Raw genomic sequence first — 22,958 nt, forward strand, 5'->3', positions numbered from 1 at the left:
GGAGCCAAGTCAAGCCAATAAACTAAGCACTTCAGATGGCATCATCAAAGGCTGCTAGAGAGTGTGCAGGAAACCTCAGATGCTTGACCTCAATCCAATACAAAGAGCCTGGGCAGGGAAAAAATGTATTTGTACTTTCTGACTTAGTATCAGTATAACAAATAGCAAGTATATCAGATGTTTTCAAATTGTACTAACTTTGATTTGGCCACTTCATTAGAGGAGAAAATACTAGAAACTAATGACAACCAGCAGCATATGCAAATTGACAGGTGTAATCCATGTTTATTGTCATCCCTCGCTGTACAGAATCCATAACTCTTCCAAAGACAGAATCAGTTCCTAAAAACACCTACATTACCTGTTTCAAACTTCTTTTTCCTCTCTCCATATCAGCTTGTACTTATTACATGGGTGTAGTTTATAAGCAATGAGCTGAAACACAGACAATCAGCAACAGACCAGTGAACTCAGGAGAAACCCTCTCTTCAGAAACACGCAACTAAAAAAGGAAGATTCTTGTCAAAATCTACTCAAATGTTGTATACAAATAAATAAATAAAAAATAGAACCTGTTTCCAAGTTCACAGATCTCATTGATAAAAGTTTTCTCTTAACATCATGAGATCATGATAGTCATTAAAGACAATTTTAACAGCAAAGACAAGAAAGCTACTCCAAGAAGTGACACAGAACATGTTTTGTCAGCAACTCCATTTGTTTCCTTGGAAAGATGAGTATAGAAGGCCCATTACTCTGAGACAAAAAACCAGTAATTACAACAGAAGATAAAGATCATTTACATAATCTCAAAAAAATTTTCTGGAGTAGATGATTTAGGAATAAAATACACTTAAAGCCCATAAAAAATTATCAAAGGGCTAGAACATCTCTCCTGTGAAGAAAGGCTGAGAGAGTTGGGGGTGTTCAGAAGAAAGAAGAGAGAGCCTCAGTGAAGACCTTATTGTGGCCTTTCCATAAATGAAGGAAAGGAAGCCTATAAGATGGAGAGAGACTTTCTATCAAGGCCCCTAGTAACAGGACAAGGGACAACAGTTTTAAACTAAAAAAGGACAGATTTGGACTGGATGTAAAAAAGAAATTTTTTGCAGTGAGGTTTGCCTGAAGAAGCTGGGAATGTCCCATCCCTGGAAACCTTCAACGTCAGGTTGAATGGAACTTTGAACAACCTAGGAGGACAGAGGGGTAAGACTTGATCTCTTTAAAGGTCCTTTGCAACTCAAACCATTCTGTGACTCTAAAACAACCTTTAATTCTTGTACTGTTCACGAATAGTTTGTATTTTCACAGAAGGCTGAGTACTGTAAAGGCTTGGCATCTGACCAGCAGCAAACCAGACAAAATCTGCTATTAGGACTGACAGGATCTTGGCAGCAGGGAAAACTGCAGGCCATAACAACTTCCACATCAGCCACATCCTGACCACAGCTCAACTCTTTCATTTTTTGGCAAGACACTGCTCTCTGCAAGGTTTGAGAAAGTTCTAGGCTTCCCTAAATCTTGGGTACAGGGTCATGCAACTTACAGACTCTGGACTAATCTTTGCACAGATTCTGCCACAGCTGAAGACAAACAGCTTGTTTTTCTTACTACTGATTCAGTATCTTAAATGGACTGATGCAGCTCCCATAGCTCCAATACTTTTATGAACCATGAATTACAGGAAATCCAGCTCAAAAACATCACACTCTCTTCAAGTTACAGGAAATCCAGCTCAAGAACATCACACTCACTTCTTATTCAGAAGATTGAGATCAAAGTCCAACTGCATTTCATCAACTGATTTTAATCTCAAATAGATTACCTGAATGTTACTGCCCATCCCCATCACATATAAAATGTTATTTATTAATTTAACATGCATGCTGCAAAAAAGTGCATCCCTGCTAATGATTCTGTTAAAGCCGACCATGAGTAAAAATTACCAACCAGCAACACCACAAAAATGGTTATAAATTTTCTGCCCAGGCTTAGCCTGTTAGAAAATTCTGGGATAGCTTTAAGGTTTTCAATAGTAGATGTGTCGTTGTGCAGGCAACAGAGCAAACACTGGCTCTGCACAGGCAAGAGAAGAGAACCACCCCTGGGGCTGGGAACAGGCACACACAGTCTCAATACATCTGAAGTGAAAGTAAACTGAAAACAATTTATGCAGAATCACAGCTCCCAGGACCAGCCCTTAAGCATAATTACAAATTCTATACAGAAGCTCATGCAGAGGACAAACCACCACAGTCACATGCTAAGATCAGCCTATTTATTTTGGCAAAGAAGCCAGAAGTGGAGTTAAAGAAAGCTTTAGTCAGGCTGTAAATTCAGACACAAAATGCAGCTCAGGTGTTTTTAAATTCAAAACTTCCTGAACAATTACAGCTGGGAGAATGAGCACGGTCATGCTGCCACTGCAATTTCCCAACTGGGGCCAGCAGCTCAAAGCATTTATTTGTGGCACTTGAGCCTTCATTTCAGATAGTGCAAAATATTTTATACAAAAAATGAATCTCCAGAGGTTGGGAAACTCATCTAAGAAATAAAAGAAGGTCACCAAGTCCTGCTCATGCAGTCTTCATCTAGTTCAACTGCAATGGTTTCGATCTAGATGTTCAAGAACTTTCAATCCAGTGATAATCTGAATGTTAAGACAGTTTTAAGGAATTAGTGGATCTAAGATCAGACAACAGAGTGAAACTCTGCTAACTAATATATTGCAATTATCATGGGCATTTTTACTTTTTTCTTTTTCAATTACACGGATATTTAGTTTCAATTTAATTTTCCTCTCTTATCAAATATTCAATAATTTAACCTTGTGGTGGGATAAAGAGCATATAGCAATAATTTTCACCTCAGGAACAAAATGATAAATGAAAACACCTATGTAATTTTCAACTCTAAGTAGCACACTTCCTTCATTTTGTTGCTTTTTAGTCCTTCCTACAATATTTTGAATTACACTGAACTCATTGTAGGGCAAACAAAATATTATGCATTCAAAATCAAAGACATCTTATAGAAGACTTGAATGGTCAATTTAAGATATTTCTGGTTTGGTTTTTTTTTCTTTTTTACCAATTTTAAATATTTTAAGCCCATACTCTGCACCCTCTGGAGGGTTTTACTAGTTCTAGTTTGTACCATGTAGCTCTAGTCTGGTCTCCGTGACTGAATATGAATTCACAGCTGCAGAGTATCAGGTGTTTTTCTAAAGGAGCACCTTCCAGGTTGGTTTCATCCAAACAGGATGCAGTTTGGTGCCTGGGCTTGCAGTGCCAGAAATGCAGACAACCAGGAGGTTCAGTACCACAGTAAACTCCTGAGATGAACTAAAACACTAATGGAGACATGCCTCTACTCATTCTTTATCCAGCTGCTGATGGTTGCCAGCGTGAGAAGAGACTCTTGCTCTAATACTGTGACAAACCAGCTGACAGTACTTTCCCCCCTTTTTTATCTGCACTTCAACTTTATTGTCTTTTTTATCTAGCCTTTACTCTTTAATACCAGGGATGAGTGATCATATAACATCTAGCTGCCAATCACACATCATCACTTAACCAGAAAAAACAGCTTAAACAAAGAGAGTTGTTTTAAGTAACATAAACTTAAGTTTTTCTTCTTTCTTTCCTCCTCAAGGACAGACTATTGCTACTACAAAACAAAAATTTTGCCTTAGACCTCCAATGTTCAACACTTTAAACTTATGCTTCTTGGAGTTCAAACACCAGCTAAGCACAAGTTCTGCCCTTTAGAGCTTATACAATTGTGGTGATCTCGCCCTCTAAACACAAAGTATGATTAAAATGATCTTTAGTTCCACCTCAGTTGACCAAGATGCTTTGGCAGTGCCCATCCTGTGAGCCCCCAGCAGGCAGCTCTCCCCAGCCCCCCCAGGGACACTGCACCCCAAGTGCCTGTCAAGCAGCCCTCACTCCAGCTGTGCAAGGACACACGGAGATATTGTTGTCTAATCAAACAGGTCTCAAAGTAAAACATGACTTGCATGCTCAGCTGGTAACTCACCACTGGCTCAGCATCATCAGATGATGCTGTGGACTAGAAATGTGGAAGCAACAGCAACAGGAATGCAAGTGAGTCCTGTTCCTGCAGGTTTCAACATAACCCTGTTCAGCAGTCCAAACAAAGGCTTGTACTTACTCAGCCCACAAATAACTTGAATCAGTGTGTTTTGTCTAAAACTGGGGTATAGATCCCCTCTCTGGTAACTAATCTTACTGCTGCTGGTCAGACAGGAGAGATTTGAATTAGGGCTTTAAGTCAAAAGCACAGCTGGCATTTGCAATTGCGCAGACCTAACCGTGTATCAAAATCTCTATTCCTGTTCCAACATCACATTATAAAAAGTAAATTTTTATTTGATTTATGGACAGTGTATAAAACACAAATCCAAGTTTTTTCAAAACCACACTGAAAGATACTGTTTTCAAGAGGAGCACAAAAGGCTCACACGCAGAAGCTTACAGTTCCCAACTACAAGACTGGCACAATGTTAACTCTTCCCCACAAAACCACCGATACCACCACCACAAAAATCCAAGTACAGCTCTCTCATCCCTCTGCCAGGACAAGAGGTACCCAGGACATGAGTCACATTTCCCATTTCTTGGTGTCCTTCCCAACAGAGGCAGTACAAGTCCCAGCAACAACAGAGAAGTATCTCTGAGAACATGTATGATTTGTACTTCTAAGCAATGCTTTACCGAGAGGGTGGGGAGGTGCTGAAACTGTTGCCCAGAGAATTTGTGGATGCCCCATCCTGAAAGTGTGACTTTGAAAAACCTGGTCTGGTGAAACATGTCCCTGCCCATGGCAGAGGGGTTGGAAGTGGATGAGCTTTAAGATTCCAAACCATTCTATGATTCTGTGTTGAAAATAAACAAAGTCTGCATGAACTTTGAATTACAGGTAGACTCAAGGAGCATACAGTCCTTTTGTAGACATAAAACTTTACCTTTATTAAAAGCAAAATATTTGATACAACAATACAGTCATATCCACAATGTTAAGCATATTTTCACAATTCAGGTTTTAAAACTCAGACCTTCCCAAACCCCATGGTTTTTTCCATAGCTCAGAAAATTTTGTTCAGCAAGTGTTCTTATCTTCCCAACTGATATTACCTACAATGTTTAATAAAAAAATTAAAATAAATCTAAAATACATCCAAGCATGACCTGAATTATTTGGACACAACTTGACTTCAGATTTTCAAGGCCAGTCTAGAAAATTATGACTTTGATCATCAGAAAATAAATACAATTTTTTTAACATTTCAAAAAGAAAAAATGTACATATAGCATTTGCCTAACAACTGTATTCTTTGTTCTTGTGTTTATGCAACATAAAGGGAAAAAAAGGAAAGTGTAACAGAACCTCCATTACCAAACTTTCTGGAACTTACTGCCAAAGTTTCCTTGAGCTATTTCATGTCAAGGAAATGTCAGGGTTCACATTCATTGTGTTTCTCATCTGTTAAAATAGGGCACTTTTTGTGGATCATAGAGATATGGCCCATGTAAAATTTAGGATTTAAATAACACTCCTCTAGAACAGTTAAAAATAACTGCTGGTTGAGAAGATTAAGAAAAAGTAATATTTCAAAGACCCCACACATGAAATTTATAACTGAAATTCAGCAGAATAGTGCTCAGCAGAAATTTCAGGAGGTTCAAAAATCAAAAAGATTAAATTATTTTTTAATTAGCAAAACTGACATCACAGGTTCAAACCATGTCTTAGCTACGTCTACACATACCACTGTCGATATCAATATCAAAACCATCAAGAACAGTAATCAAATGGATTTGCCTATATGAGTGAGGAGGACCAGAAAGCATGAAACAGACACTTCCACTCAGTACTTTTATCTAATTTATGTTCTTGCAGAAATTTCTAATTTTCTCAACACTATTTCCAAGAAACAGGCACAACTCAATTTAATGCAATCTGCTATAAATCATTAGGATTCACCCAGGTGACTCAAGAGGAAAACCCAAACTTAATTAGATCATTTCAGATCAGTTGCTATGAAATCCAGGGGTTTTGTTATTTGGTACATTTAAACCTATTATCCAGTTAATCAATTAGAGAAGAGGATAACATGAAATAGTTCTTAAGCATGCTTCAAAGATATTTAAATCGTCTTAATTTTTTCCTTTAATTCTAACACCTTCTGTGATCAAAAGCAGCATGTTTAAAGCCTTCCTCCAGTTCTAGAACAATCTAAACCAATAGTTTCAAAATCCTTCCCACTGAAAATACATTATTACTAATTTCTAACCTCAAAGACACATCCCTTTGTTCTTACAAGGTTAAGGCAAGACACTTCCTTGCACAACTTTCCTCTAAATGCTCAGTACCAGCCACACAAAAATTCCATCTGGTTTTAAACAACTGTTTGCCAAATAAAAAAAGGTAAGGGTCATGTAATGACAGGTTAAGTACATGTAATATTTACATGGAAAACAAACTACAGAATACTTCAGTCTAGCAGAAAAAGCTGTAATACACAGCCAGTGGAAACAGAGACCATATAGACTAGATACAGAAACTACTTTAAACACAATTTTGAAAATTATTTGAAGAATTACTTTTAACCACCAACACACATTTTCAATTAAGACTAATTTTTTTTCTTTCTAGTTAAATATTTCTCTCTCTGATTTACAGGTTGTCACACTAGTCTGCAAAGCAACTTCTCTGGGTTTTTTTCAGTATACACACAGACACAGTCAAAGGTAAGCACTAATGCCTTCTGACAAAAACACTTGAGAACCAGCCAGATTCCTGGCTGGTTTCAGCATTTACAGATATTCCATGGACTCAGAAATGCTAATGATGTCAATCAAAAAGCCCAGAACACAGTTCAATAAGTCACATGTAAAGTCCTCAGGTTAAAAACATTTAATTGACATATTCCTGATTACAAGCAAGACCCTTATTACCCTGCTGATTACAAAACAGCAAACCACAAAACAGTCAACAGTCCTTGATTTTTTTCATGGAAAACTAATATATAACTAGTTTTTAAAAGACAAGGAATACAATGCAGAAGAGACTGTACTGCTATGGAAGGAAAGACTGTGAGGTCATGTGAAACTTATCATCAGTGGACCCACAACAAGACAACCTGCTGCTCCTCTTCTCCAGGCTTTACAAAGCATCCTCTTCAGCTCCCTGGACCTGTAGTCTATAGGGCAGCAAGCCAAGTTCACTCAAGCATTCTATTTAGAACTCCAATCTGGAAGTCTTCAGCACTTCCTACATTCCAGCAAATATATTTCTTTGCTTCAGATAGATTTTTTTTTCCCCATATATTTTCTTTTACCCAAAATGTGAGCTCCATGGGAGCTTAAGCTAGAGTGATCAGGAATTCGACACAAAAGTTAGATATGATGTATTGAAATTTCTCCCTGCAAATAGAAATTTTTCAAATCTGCTGTCATGATGGATATTTCTTCACACAGTTGGATGACCTGAGTGCCACCTTGGATGGGCAGGGGGAAGCTAACACTAAATTCCTCCTAGATTTCCTGTATTTCCTTTCTAGAAATACAAGAGTAAAAAGTCCTCCCTGCGGATGAGTTTTTGGGTTTGAATCATTCATGGGATCTAAAAAAATAAAAGCTTGTAAGTACAGTTGTTTCACATTATCATATGATTAGAGATCTTCTAAGGTCATCTTAGAAAAAATTCAAAACAGTGTAAAAGAAACAATTGTGTAGAATGTAAGTATGATGAAGATCCTGGAGGATTATTACAAGTCAGGCACCTCCTCAGGAACCCAGAAAGCTCCAGTTCCTCTGGTGCTGAGACAGAGGATTGGGCTCAGCCTCCTCCCCATGACCTACATGAAGTCTTGAGGCAAGAACTCAAGAACAACTGAATTCAAAAAGAGTAAAATGTAGTACAGAACAGCCCAATGATACAACTTTCCACCCACTGAACTAAACACAACCAACCAGCAGACCTATTTTGCAGAATGCATCAACATATGAATCACACCACTTAATGGAGACTCCACCTCTCCTTACTGAGAGTCCTGTTCCACCCTCCACAATAGCATACCTGTCTTCAATTACAGGGAGGTATGTGCTTCCTTTTATTGACTGAAGGAAGGACACAAAGTCTGAAGAATTCTCTTATTATTTCTATTAACAAAAAAAAAAAAACATAATAAAAACTATTTCTATTAATAAATAAAAAACAATACAAACCATTGCATTTTGATATCAATGTTCTGTTCAGAGGAATTTCACAGCTTCCAGAGTTTCTGCTTTACTTGGGTGATTAACGAAAAGACCTTGCTGGCTATTACGGCTTACTCTAATTTAAAAAAAAATGCATGCCTCTTGAATAACTCCAATAACTTGGGAACAATAAAGGAAACAAGATTAATCAAATGCCTTCTCAAATGCCTGCACGTCCAGTTTCTATGCTGCCTTCAGACACAAGGGTGAAATATGCTGGCTAAATTCCCAGTGTTATGACCTGTGAAGAACAGAAATCTAAATTTCCTAAAACAAAAATATCACTGCGTATCTGTTAAGAAAAAATAATTTTTTTTAGAAGTGACAAGTTAGCAAAACTTGCTGACACTCAATTACAAGAGAGAAACACAATTATATTTCAAAGGTTATAAAAGAAGCATTTGCTTTCTCAGCTTCTCTCTATAAAACTCATTCAGGTTTTACTGGCTGCTGTAGTTTACCTAATTTCTCCACGCACTCAGCAGCCTGTGCTGTGGGATGATCCTCCTTTGATACAGAAGCTCTTGACAGAATTCTGGGAACGTGTCCAGCATAACAGAAATAACAGCATAGGAAACCCTAATACACCAGGTGTGGCTTCAGAGATGAAGGCTGAGCCACCCAGGAAGTGCTCTAATAACTACAGCAGCCTTCCTGTAAGCTTCTACCACTGAAGGTCTCTTCAACTAGGTTTATGCTGAAAAGCATCAGGGAGGTTTAGGACACAGAACTGATTTCTTTGCCTGACCTGCTCTTCTATTGCAGCAGTGGCATAAAAGATAGGCTTTGATTGTGGTGAATGACTTTCATCTTCTTTGATACTTGGCTTCTTCCCTTTCTCTAGGTATCCCTTAGTTTATCTTTTCTCCCAGCCTCAAAATGCCTTAATTTTTTTTTTTTTTTTCTAGAAAGAAACTCTCATTTAGAATTAAAACTGTAATCTAAAAATGTCTTGCAATGCTCTGGACTGCTTTTTGTTTTGGGGAACACAAGAGGCCCACAGCTGCCCATCTTGCCAGTGGAGCTGTGCTCACCCTGCCCTGTGCGGAGGCTCTGAGCCCAGGCAGCGAGGCTCTGCCTGGAAGGTCAATCACATCTGCTCAGCCTGCCCTGTCCAGCATGCACCCGGCTCAGCAGCCACCGCTCCAGGTCATGCTTTCCCATGTGGCTGCTTCTGCCCACACCAGCATTCATCATTTTGGATGTCCCCTTGTCGAGCCCCTCTGCTCTAAACTGCCTCCTCCTTACACATGAAGCTGCACCTAAAATTAGTCTGAAAAGCAGATCTTCATCTCAAAGCAACAGTATTCTCCCCAGTTCCGTTTTTTCAAAACAGGAAGACTGACTGCTACTTTGATCCAGGAATGTAGTGAATCCACGTTAGGATTCACTTAGGAGGTAAAAGGCACAGGGCTTTCTTTGTGAGGGTGCTCTTGGCACAGTGACAAGGAGCTTTGCTGACCAGAACAAGCTCAGCACGTTATCATCTGGTGCAAGGACCACTGTGAAAAGCCAAAGGAGTCCCCAGCAGAGCAGCACTCACAATAGCCTGCAACAACACCAAGTATTCCTTCCTGCTGGCTCGCATGGAGAGCCAGCACGTTCTGCTGCAGGGCTTCCCAGGCAGTGCTGGGCACACATGAGCAAAGCTTGCCAGGACAGGAATGTTCCCTGCAGCAAATGTGTCCTCCACATCACTCTCCAAACCTCAGCCTGATGAGCAGGGTCAACTGCAGGTTCACAGCTTTCAAGTAATTGCAGCCATTCCCAATTCAGTGCTAACTGGTATGACATTGGTCATTCTCCACTAGGGAAGGCAGAAAACAAAGAAGAAAACACAGATTTTGATTGAACTCTCTTCCCAGTCTTCAAATTCTGCTTCTACCAATGTTCTGCCCTGCATCTCTCCACTACCCTTTTGACTAGACACCAAGCCTGGCTGATAAGTAAAGCAAAAGCCAGCATCTCTTTCATCCTCAGAAACCACAGTGATGCAGCCAGTTTTACTTGCTGGATTGTACAAAGTCCATTTGCAATCTGATTTGGTATAGGCAGTTGACACAGAGCCTGCGAAGCTGCGTGCTCATCTGTAGGATTGACGCCATGCAAATCCTTCCCATTGCCAGCAGGTTGTGAAACACAAAAGGCAGGATATCCTGCAAGTAGTGTAACATAAATGAAAAAAGGCATGTGTCCTGGGAATAACTTACACAGAGATTCTTTAGGGGCAGAGGCTGATCTTGAAAAAAGAAGTCTGATGCAGAGGGAGACACATTGTAAAGCCATCAACAAATATCAGCACATGAAGCACCAGCAAGGATCCAGATTGCACCAGAGCGATCCAGGCAGATGAATGACAGGTAAGACACGATGCAACCCAGGAAGCCAATCCAGGTGACATGCTAAAAACATCCACTGCAGCATTCATTATGTTCTACACTCCACTGAGCTCCAAATGAATGCTATCACATGCATCTGGGTCAAAATTTGACTGCCATTACATTCAACAGTGCAAAGAGGTGATATCAGCTATCACTGAACCAAGGTCTGTATCCCATTACTTGCTATAGCCTGCAGCACTCAAGCTCCACACCATGCCATTCCTGTCCCAGCTGGGTGGAAGCCCTTGAAGATAGTCTGAAAAAGGAGAAATTCTACTCAGCTAAGGGAAGACTTTTAAAAAACCTTCATTCTCCTCCCACACTTTCTTTTGGTTAGTATTAAAACAGATGCAAAGAGTTTGACAAGAGTATAATAATAGCGAAAGCACAATAGTTTTCCTTTACTTCCCTACGTGTTAGTATGAGCTTTTAGCTCATGTTAGAAAAACAGCACAGTCCCAACATTTGTAGGAGATGCTTGAGGGAAGTGATTTGTTAGAAAAAAGGAAAAAAAATCCTTGTTTTTCAACGGTAGTAACTTGAAGTCTGCTAAAACACAAGCTTCAAAAATGAACAGCACCCTCACCAATCAGCAAACTTTGTTCAAATGCTTGCTAATATTACTAGGCTAATTTTTCACTACATAAGATGGCTATTACTTCACATTCAACTCAGTTCTCCTCTGTGTTTACATGTGTGCAAGTTACACAGCTTTTCCTTACCCAAAGGGCTGAAACAAAATAAAATTAAACACTTGGGAAGAAAGTCCGCACACAGATGTGCCTCCTTCATTGTCAGACTGGAGATTACTTGTTAGAGTTTTGTGGGTTTGCCTGCCTATAAAATGTTCCACACAAAATTAGGCCATGAATTTAAAATTAAGCAGCTGATCAAACTGAACAAACCAAAGCTACTGCAGCCTCACACAGAGCTGCATCTTGCCCATTCAAATTTCTCCTTTAAGTTTGTACAGTGGAGGAAGTAGAGAAGGCTCCTGTCTTACCTGGATCCCCTAAAAACTACTTGGACATTTCCAACAAGATGACCAATGGAAGCGAGAGGCTGCTAGAGAGAACATGCTGAGTCCTAGAAAAACGTAAGCCAATTAGCTTTCATTAATTACCACTAACCACACCTTAGCACACCTTCAGATGTCACTCCAAAAACTTTACCTGTCTTGGGATGAAATACTTAGCCCACATTGCAAGGTGTCGTGGTCTTACACCCACAGCAGGCACACCCAGGGTCAGTGCCTGGACATGCACGGGGATCAGGCAGCACCTTGCGTTTGATGAGGAGGACATGGCTTCAAAGTCCTGCCCAGCACAGCAGGAAGGGCAGCCCCCGATGCTAACCTGTTTTCACAAAAGCAGTCATTTTTCTTCTACTGCAGTCTTCAAGTGTTTCCTCTTGCTGTGGTCTGTCCCTTTGGTCCCCTCAGCTTCTCAGGCTTTCCCACCTTGGCATCACCCTTTAGCCTTCGTGTAGTTCTTAGGAAGGAGCTCACCTCAAAATACTCCTCCTCTTCCCCGTAGTTTCCCGTTCTCCTGCTCCCACCTCCTCCCTTGGGCTAAAGCAGCAGAGTCACTCAGTAAACATGCCAGTGACATGAAGTGCCTTTTGTCTGCCCTCTTCTCTCCCAAAGGGATTTGTAAAGAGACCAGGATTAATACTAAAACAACTCATCTCAAACAGCTGTTTGGCTTTTTTTTTAACCATATAAATTTCCACTTCCATCCTATGTACTCAAGCAGTCAGTACTTACTACTCACTCAATATCCCAAGCTTTTATTAGGCAAAAACAAGCAAACAAAATATCAGGAAATACAACTGCATTTTTAAGGCATTAAAAAAAAGAAAACAAAAAAAATCCAAACAACTCTTTCTAAAGAGATCAGTAACTGATCCCAGACTGTAACAGAAGCTCCAAAGGGCAATTTAAAAAAACAGAAAGTCTATGAACCAACTTTATATATTATAACTCTTGCTAGGCTGACTACTACATGAACAGACACAGAACTCTGTAGCAACAGAAAAAAAGAAGCTAAACTACAACAGCTGCTAAAATAAACTATTTTTAGTTCTAAGTTAAAAGAAATCTGATGTAATATTTCACAAAAATACATACATACATGTATGCAAAACTGGGAAAAGCTGCAAGGATTTAAACTGAAAGAATAATCTGTAAGAGTACATGGCAAACACATTATTTATGTTTGTCATTGCTGCTTTGGTGTTGAATAGATATAATTTACATTATAAACACATAACCCAGAAATAGCCATAGCATCAGTTGTCATATCATCAAAAGACTGCATGTTCATTGATAACAGGAAGGATTCCTACAGCCACAAGAAAAGCAGCTGCTTAGACCACTGAACTGTAGAAAAGCATGTTCTGTGGGTGTTGACCTTTTGAGCAAGACCTGACTTGTACAGCATGATAAAAGGCTAAGAAACTTCATGGCTCACATTCCTCTGCCTGGCTTCGTAAGAAATAATCTTTTTTCTTTGAAAGGATGTAGAACTTTACAGCAAAACATAAAACAAGATCTAAATTTTTTTTCAGATTACCATCAGAATATGACATAAAACGTATTTCAAAATACATCCTTCCCCTAAACAAAGCTTAAAATTTGTTTTTGCATAAATGATCTAAAAAAATACTGAAGTGTAAGACTTTTTCAAAACTCCATAATGCACGTCCAAACATGCAAAGAGAAAAAATATTAATAGAGGACATTCATGCAGTGAACCAAACACTATCTCAAGGTCCAAATAATCCAAGATTAAGTGTCTGACCATACTAATTTCAGGTGCAAGAGTACTGTAATGGGATGACAACTGAAGACAGAGATCATCCCACCATCTGCAAAACTGCATGTGTACAAAAGAAACAGGAGTGCTTTGTTCCCAACCCCAGTTCAACGCAACTATGACAGCCCACCTCTCCTGTGTCCCAAGAACTCTGAAATTTGAAGCAATGCTCTTAACCATAGCCAAAAGAAGATCAGCTACTAAAATCTGTATAAACCATTAGAGGCTCTATTTTGGAAAAAAAATCAGAAAAGGAGGACTGACAGGCCCAGCAGTACACTCATTGAAAAGCAAACCAACAAGTAGGAGAGAAGGAGAAACAGCATCATTCCTGGCATGTCCACATCAGTAACGCTCCTTGCTGTGCGGCAGAGAGACAGAAGCCACTGCAGAATGCCATTTGTGTGCACAAGCACCTGCCATAAAGGCTGCCTGCATGAATGCTGCCAAGGCTTTAAAGCAATTGGCAAACACTGAAAAAATAACTCCCTTAGGTGCCTAGAAAATGAGACAAATATCTATATCACCAATTTCTCTATCTTTGTAAAGGATCCCAGGCAACAAAAAGAAAAAAAAAAAAAGAAAACAAAACCCAAAAACAAAACAAAAAACTAAGAAACACCCACCCCCAAAACCACAAAATAAACTCATTACTCATTCTCTCCCCTAAAACATGCACTAAACCCAAGTGTTTCTATCTTTACACAGTAATAAAAGTCCATATTATCCTAGGGCCCTTTGAAGTCCATGATCTTACAATCCTCTCCCATCCTAGTCTATGGCTCTGTCCTTGTATGTGACTCTGCCTGGGTGTCCCTGCCCACTGCAGGGTTTTGGAACTAAATCATCTTTAGGGTCTTTTCTGACCCAGGCCCTTCTGTAGTTGTATGATTCTATTAAATTTCCCTATGTATACTCTATGTCTCTGTTTCTCTCTGCAAAGGGCTTTGGAGGTATTTGTCTAACTTTTGGTAGAGGCAAGGCAGGTTACACAGGTCTGAGACTGCAAAATAGGTTGTGTTTCCTGACAGAGGGTGAGCTGAACAACGATGACTTAAAACACCTCGTCTGCCTCCCCTCCTCTCTGCTGCTCTACCTCTGCAGAGAGAAATGGAAATATGGATATGGATTTTCACAGATATGGAAAAGAGAAAGGTGATGGCATTTGTTGCTTTCTGCAGAGCCAGCCATTTGCACTGGGGTGTGAAGGAGCCCCATGACCATCCACACTGCTGGGAAGGGCAAGAAGATGCAGCCATTTCTCCTTTCAGGGTCCAGCAGTCAATTACCTCAGCCCAAAACTGCAACCCAACAGAATTGGTAAAATTGAAGTCATCAAAAATGCTTGTCAGATTCTTCGTTCCTGAATGCTCTGCTGCCTGTCCTAGAAACCTTACAGTACATAAGCAAGGTCATCATCACAGAATCTTACTGCACACAGCTAAACTTGGAACTGGATGAGCAGCTACAGAGCACCCTCCCCAAAACTCTCCAGTGCCTCCCCTCAAACAAGCAGAGTGCCACGGTAAGCAGGTTTGGTGTGCCTGCACACAGCACTCACCCCATCAAAGCAAAAGGAGACACAGCAACACTGTCTCTCCTTGGCACAGAGGACTTGGTGAAAGAGTTTTATTGCTGTCAATCCCCTCACTGCAGAGCAGCTGTGATGGACTGAAGAAAGCAGGAAAGAGCAAAGCGCAGGTGTGAACTTGGAAGGGTGCCATCAGCTCACCACAGGCATGACCTCTTGCACAGAGCACACCTAGGGACTGGAGAAGGACATGCTGTCCTCCCACAGACAGCTTCTTCCTAACCATGGCTACTACAGCATCACCTTATAGCTGGGCTCCTTTGGACCTGGAACTCTGAGAATGCACCCGACACGACCAAAACCTTGCTGAGTGCATGGCAACAAAGACAATATAGCAGAGGAGAGGGACAGAGCTCTGGACCATACAAATCTGAACTTGCTCAAAATGTAAAAAGCAATGATATTTCTGTGGCTTCAGCTCAGGCCTGAAGGATCCATAGAAACATTTAGATATAATTCAGAAGGTTGCTGATATTTTTCTGAAATACAGCCAGAGATCTTGCTAATATTGAAGAGACTTTTGTGCACAACTGGCTCTGGTAAATACTCCTCTTTTTTTTCCTCCACGAATTTCAAATCTGTCCACTAAGTCTTGTTAATTACAAGGAAAACAAATTTGCTCGTGAAACAATTATCCACTATGTAAAAATACTCTTAATTTGTTTGTGTAACTACCTTTGCAAAATGAATTGAGCATCTCTTAAGAGATGTTGCTTAAAAAAAAAAAAAAAAAAATTCTTTTATGATAAATAAGGCCATCTCTTGAACATTTACAAAACCAGGGTTCATTCAGACTTTCAGCTCAAGACTGAGAATTTCTCTGAGAGTAGATCAAGCCCTAAAAGATGCCCATATGGAAGTGGCCACCCCAGTTCTGGTAGTGCTCATGGCCCCTCTGTTTGGCACTGCCAGGACCTGGTCCCAGTTTGGAGACTGGCCACATTCTTCACAGCAGCAGTGCTGCAAGCTGTGCACACAGAAAGCGAAGTTCAATTCCAGATGCCTCATCCAGCTCTCGTTCCCTGGAGCAAGCAGAAACTGCCCTTTATCCATATACTTGCAGAGGAAGAAGAAGCACTCACAGAGCAAGGAAGGTCCTTTGGCTTGACAGAAGTTCTTCAGGAGTGACACAGTGCCTGGGTATGACTGGCAGCACAGCCACAGCAGCCAGACACCAGCCACACTTAACCAGGCGTTCATGCGTGCCCTGCTGCTGACAGGAGCTGCGGTTTAGCTCGCAGAGCTTACACATGCCTACAGGAGCAGTAGCCGGCAGGTTAAACATACATGCCTGCAACTCCCTTGGCAGCAGGAAGAAGTTAAGATGTGTAGGTGCACCAAGGAGTCCCAAAGCACATTTTCAAGGCCAGGCTATGCTGTCCACAGATGGCAACAGGCTTTGCCTTGGAGCTGCAGCACCATGGCACAGTGGCCAGAGACCCAGCCTCATCATCCTCTGCTCTGTTTCTGCACACAGCTCAACAACAAAACAAGAACTTGCTTTGGCTAAATCAGTTTTTTGAATAGGTAGTCTAAGATGGTCACTTTTCAAAAGACAGCTTTTGCTTTCTTTCCCCAATAAAATACATATATTGAATTTATATGGTCATTACTTACAGAAATCAGTCTACCAGAGATTAAAGTGCCCATGGATTTATCTGTCCTTTTCTTGACATCAGAGCCTTAGTAAAATCTATGAAGGCTGCTGATGCTTCTCATTCAGCTTTGCAAAACTTCTGGTTTTGTTGGGTTTTTCAGGGGCAGGGGGGGAAGATTCATCCACAGCCATCAGTTCAAAAACTACAATTTTCTGTGTTCTTTATATTGATATAGTACTATCAATACTTCAGAAACACAAGTCACTGTCACTAGTATTTAGTACAAACCTGCAACAGTTATTCCAACAAATAACAAAGTAGAAACTTAGAGATAGCAAGCTATGTTAAAATGTTGCCATGAGAAAATGCTTTCTCATACTTTAAAAAGTAGATACAAAATGAGAGACATATGATAAATGGCAAATTTTTTTTAAGTTAGGTATTTTGAAAGTCCTTTTTGAAAGTGTTTCAGACCAAACATGCTGTAACACTAGGACACAAGTTATGAAGCCACACTCAGTATATTCTAGAGTAGATGATGAATACCTCAGGTTTTATCCCTCTGGTTTTCCTGGTTTAAATCACAGTATGGTTGTACACCTACATTTCCTACAGTATTACAGGCTATGCTCCTAAACCACAACATTTTGCTGTCAAATGCAGTAGTTTGCCTCAACACTAATTATTTTAAAACCAAATGCCTTAAGCTGTAACATGAGATGACCAGCAACTGAAAGATTATAGGACTTTATCAGAGAAACTGTTCATCTTTTGAGGACTGAAATTACTTTTTTCCATGTAAACTCAAGCCCAAATACAGACGGCACCTGAAGAAGTCCTCAAACTCAAGCCCCTGCATGTGAACAAGTAAAACAATTTTGAGGAGTGTTTTTAATATATCCTTAACACAAATACTATTTGACTTTCAAAAACCTTTGCAGAAATGAAATTGCACAACCTTAACTTTCTTTCAGTTTTCCCTAAGGCATAACAGATTTTAGGAACTTCATCAAGTCTTTGGCACAAACTAGTCTCATCTTTTTTGATACAGTCACTGACAGAGGAACACAAACCACTTCTCACTAATTTTAATACTCTAGCATCTTCTTGTTCCCTCATCTCTTTCTGCTGGAAATGAGCTTGTCTAGCTTTGTGGAACACACTTTCCAAACACACATATTCTTTGCAGATCTGTTTTCCAAAACCTCCCTAAGCCCCAGTGACCATTCCTGGTAGATGGACACATTTGAATTTATCTTTCTTAACAGGCTGAGGCCAAAACTGGACACATTATTCTATTAACTTAAGCTGCAGTAGTACAAAAAGCTAAATGTTGAACTTCAACAGTACTGCATCCTGTGCTTCTTGTGATCCCACATAACCCTCAGATCTGCTTCCATGGTGCTGCTGCCAAGTCGACTTTACCCATCTGCATTATGGGATCTTCTTCCTGAAAATAGTATCTTGTACTCAAATACTGCCTTGGAACTTACCAGAAACCTCTGTCCTCCAAAGCAAAGCATCAAAAACACAGCCTGAAAGCCCTACTCACTCTCCTTCATATTTTGTGCTAATTCTGTTGATCAAAGATATCCATGTCAGCAAGTACAAAGGTGCCAGAACTGCCCCCAGTAGCACTTAAACTGATGTTTGATGGTGACTCATAATCATTTCCTGAGAATTATCACTTAGAGTTGTTATCTCCGTACCTGGTCCCTTTGGTTCAGCTGTTCTCAAAAACTTCAGTTGAACAATTTTCCTAAGAGCAGCCCTACTGGGTCAGACAGCAGGACTGTTGTCTGCACTATGTCAATGCCTGAAATTAATATAAAAATTTGATAAATAATTGACAGTACTTTCCCAGTCTATTGTCCCAGCTCTGAGCTCAGCTCGGTGACTCCCTGAGCTACTTCAGGTACGCCACACAAGTCAGCCTTAGTGGGTTTTTCTTCCATGAATTTGTCCAGCTGCTTTTCAAGTCCCTGCAAACTTTCAATATCCACATGCTTCAGAAGGATTTCCAAAGCTTAACTTACCACACATTGGGTCAAAACCAAAAACACACCCCTTTTGTTCATTTTGAACCTGCCAGCTTAATCGTATGCTTTCACATTTTGTTCTGATAAAAAGTTAGCCCCTACTCAACTTTGCCACATCACTCATAAGACTGTCAAAATTTCTAAAACCTGAAATCTTTCCTCAGACCAATGTTACCAAATAGCACAGAAATACAAAGGTTACATTGGGTCACAAAGCCTTCTCCACCCTGGCAGACCAGGCACAAGGAAGCACTATTTCACCTTCCTTATGAGAACATTATTGTTAATGGGTCAAAATACTGACCCATTATCAAAACAAAGGCACATGGCAGTGCCGGAGGCTGCAGGACACACTACTTAGTGCAGATTATAGAGGAATGCCCCCTCTGACTAGAAATAATGGGGGTGGGGAAATTAGTTCAACTTAGAGTTTCTGCTAACTAATACTGACACGGTTTTAATTCAGAAAGCTATTCAGCCTCGCAGGAAAGTTTACTGCTTTTATGTTTGCATTGCTGGCTTTATAGTTTTACAGTCAAAGGCATAACTGTGCCTTCACTAAATAGTTTATTAACTGAGACACATTAAAAACCCATCCACTAAAAATAGTGTCAAGCTAAATCTTAATTTCTACGTTATTAAAAGCTACATCACAAGGGTTTGGAACTTGTGCTCTGGTAATTCTGATATTTACTCTCCCACCTCAATAATACTGAGATCTTTTGCAGTTATTTTATAAACCATACATTTAAAAGTTAACTTGTGTGTTAGAAGTTTTATTGCATTTAAACAAATAATGCGAGAGATTTGCTTACACTTTTAAGTTTTCAAAATTAACATTTTAAAAATTAAAATATTTCTGGTCTTGTTAGGCTTTTCCACTAAAAAATGAAGTTAAAAAGCGCAGATGACATTTAGCTCACGAGTTCATCTCCACCCTGTTAATCTGTCACACTTGCAACAGAAGGCAGGCTCAGTCCCGCGGCCAACCTTTGTACTCGGGCGCTGTGAGCGCAGCGCACGGGCCGCCCGCAGCCCGGCGATGCCCACTGAGCTGTGCGGAACTGGGCGGCCTCAAAGGTCTGATCCCTCCGGGAGCACCACAGGGCACAAGTCACGACAGACACTTCCCTGCACCTCTGTAACACAGGGCTGGCAGTCAGCAGTGTTCGCTGAGACAACAGATAACAACCATCCTTTTACAGAACCGGCCAACTATTAGTTCGGCTGCCTCCATCCTACAGGCCTTGGTGGCATTTACTAGTTCAGAACCTGAGAGCCAAGTATCAGACGAGCACCAGCAGTATATTTGCTGCGCTGCAAAGTTGTATTCTAACCATTAAGGAGACAAACTCTTCTAAGCTTTCCTATTCAGTAATGGATGAGAGTTACAGGAATGGGGTATTGGTTTTTAGTTGTACATCTCAGCGACACACGCTGCTCTCCAAACCGCAGCCTGCAAAAGTACTTCAAGCAGAAATACTCCAGAAGGCGTTTTTCCACTGAACTACCAGTCGTACTGTGTCGGGCCAGTAAAGGCTACACAAATGTTATTTTCTCTTACAAGAACAATCCCACCAGCACAGAAGTGTTTCTGAAGCAAAGAGGGAAGCTTAGCTGTAACTCCGCAGGGATGGAATTTCACAGAGGATGATACTAAAAAAACCCAAACAAGCCCACAAAGGAAAGAATTTCCATGACAATTTTTAAGGAAGTCCAGCACAGTCCAGAGGGATTCTAAGCTCCGGCTCCGGCAGGTCGGTCCCGCGGTGCGCTGGCCGGAGCGCTGCCCCGCCGAGGGCCCGGCCCTTGCCTCGCCTGCCCCGATCGCACCTGCCCGGGCGAGAGGGGCGCGGGGGCAGCCGAGGGGCAGCGCCAAGGCCGGCCCCGACGGCCGCCGCCGCCCCCTCCTACCCGCGGCGGGAGGCGGAGGCCGAGAGGCCGCGTCCTTACCTGCTGATGGAGGTGCTGGTGCTGCTGCGCTCGGCGCCCCGCTCGCTGCCAGCCCTGCTGCTGCTGCCGCCGCCGCTGAGCTGCTCTGCGCCGCCCCCGCCGCCCGGCACGGCCCGGCCCGGCCCGGGACGTCACCGCCACAGGGCCGGCCGGGGGCGGGGGCAGCGCCGGCGGGGCGGCGGCGGCCGGGGAGGCCGGCCCGGCCTTCTCCCCGCGCTGGGCTCGCCTGGCCGGGAGCTCCGGGCCCGCAGCCCGCGCCCTCCGCGGCAGAGGTTGTGCTGAGGGGCTGGCCCCTGGTTATTTGTGTGTGTTGGGTCTCTTCCTTTATTTTTTACTGATGCGGTTACATAAAGGGTCGTTTCGATAGCTTTGTCTTTACTGACCATCGCCCCACAAAGAAAGGCGCCGAGCAGGTGGCGGCTCTGCTGCTGCACAAACCTTGGGGCAGTCAGAGGCTGTTTCAGCCCGGCTCCTCTCGCAGGCTCGCCCTGGCCCTGTGCTGTCCCTGCCGTGTCCCCAGGCTCCTGCCTTGGCGGGTGTCACAGGGCTGGGAGCAGCCATGGTCCCGCCCGCTGAGCAGCAGCACAGCTTGGCCTGCCCCAGCTCTGTGCCCTGAGCTCCTGCCAGGCAGCCCGGGCCAGCCGGGGCTCTGCGGGATTGCCCTGGCCTGTGCCGCCCGGCCCTTCATCTCCGCGGCTGCTGCGCTGCTGAGGCTCGGGCAGAGCGGCCCGGCCGGGCGGCATTGCATCATGCCCAGCCAGGCTGTCACACCGCCGGTGCCGCAGCTCTGGGTCACCTCCCTGTCCCTTGGCTTCACCACGATTCATTCCTGGCGTCGCCAGCTGGTTTGTCAGCTTTCCCACAGCACCGCGCTTCTCCCCCCACAATAGTTCAAGAGCAGCACAATGACCCCGACTGTATGTGCCAACCCTCCTTGCTATCCACATGATGGTTCGTGTTCATACGTCTTTTGCTGACAAAGGGAAACAAACTAGTTAATATTTCAAAATCTTGTGGTTTTCCTTGATTTTGCAGCCCTAGCTGCCTTTCTTTAAGCAGGTGTGTTTCATGGCATCCTTTTTGAGTGTTTGGACAACACCAGGGACATTGTGGGTACAGCCACTAAATTTACAGCTCATAAATAATTTACATCAATTTCTTCAAGCCATAGCTGCCCAGTAGATATGATTGTTATAACAATGCCTTGGCCTCTTTTAGAGGATAAAGAGAAATCCCAGGGGCTCCTTTAGGGGGAACCTAGAGAAACTCAGGGGGTTCTGTCAAGGATCAGAGTGGATGTACACATGGAAGGAAAATGGCAGTGTATTAGGTGCGTGAGTAATCCTGCATCCTGGGCAGAGCACGGGTGGAGTTCAATCCTGTGTCCTGTAGGATTAACATTCCTACAACTCTTGAAATGTGCTGTGGACTTGTTTTGGTCTTTAAAACATTCCACTTGCCTGCAAAGTGGGAAGGTGAATTCGATGATTGCATCTTCGCTTGACATAATTTAGAATGTTTGACAATTTGGACAATCAAAACATTGTATAACTTCTAGAGCACAGAAGCTTGTCTTTGGCATTACCTTTCAGTACTTTGTACAGTCAGCCTTACTTTTATTTGTAAAAGAGATAAGGATAACTGTTATCTGGGGAAAAAAGAAGTGAATGGACAAGTAAATGAAAATGTAAATTTGGTGACTGGCTAAAACCACCTCTGTTAGCAAAACAGGATATAATGTCAGGAAACGATCAACAAAATACTTCCAGTGTAAACAATCCAAGCAGTGCTGAGCACTCTCTTACCCTCTGATGTGCCTCTCCCTCAACAGAAGAAGCATGTCTCTACTTTCTGTCCTCTTTTCTCCCTGGGAAATTTAAAAATAACCCAGGACACAGCAACATCTGTTCTGTGAATCTTCAGGGAAAATACAGGAAGACTCACAAGTGAAATCAGAGTGCAAAAACTTCAACCTAAGCAAAGAAGGGGGAGGGGGGGGGCGGAAAGAGAAAATAAAGCAAAATATGTTTTGCTCTAAAAAAACTGTACCCATTGCCTGTATGTAAGGAGCATTTCCAGTTTCATTCCTAGGAAAAACTCTGTAATTTCAGTCTCTCAGAACACCAGGAACAGTGCAGATGGGTTGGAGCTGCCAAGCAGTCTTTTTTTAACAGCTGTGTAAGGAGCAGATGCAGCTTGAGGCTGGGAGGGAGGGCACAGTGCCTTTAGCATCACCCTGCTCCTCCCACACCTCTGTGCACCAGGCAGGGCAAACAGCAGTGGAGGAGCCTG

At 42.1% G+C, this 22,958-nt stretch overlaps 1 protein-coding gene across 8 annotated transcripts in view; it reads right to left on the reverse strand.

The window, feature by feature from the left end:
• Nucleotides 1-20,930, reverse strand: part of MYO6 (myosin VI) — a 102,655-nt gene extending 81,725 nt beyond the window's left edge. For 2 of the 8 annotated variants that reach the window (XM_074538350.1, XM_074538347.1), the window contains exon 1: nucleotides 20,667-20,927. The gene's annotated coding sequence lies outside the window, so the exon portion shown is untranslated. Of the gene's footprint in view, nucleotides 1-20,666 lie in introns of all 8 variants that reach the window. The other 6 variants (XM_074538351.1, XM_074538349.1, XR_012579756.1 and 3 more) reach the window with 5 other exon arrangements.
• Nucleotides 20,931-22,958: the final 2,028 nt, after the last annotated feature.

Source organism: Zonotrichia albicollis, chromosome 3 (genome assembly GCF_047830755.1).
Source record: "Zonotrichia albicollis isolate bZonAlb1 chromosome 3, bZonAlb1.hap1, whole genome shotgun sequence".
NCBI lineage: Eukaryota > Metazoa > Chordata > Aves > Passeriformes > Passerellidae > Zonotrichia > Zonotrichia albicollis.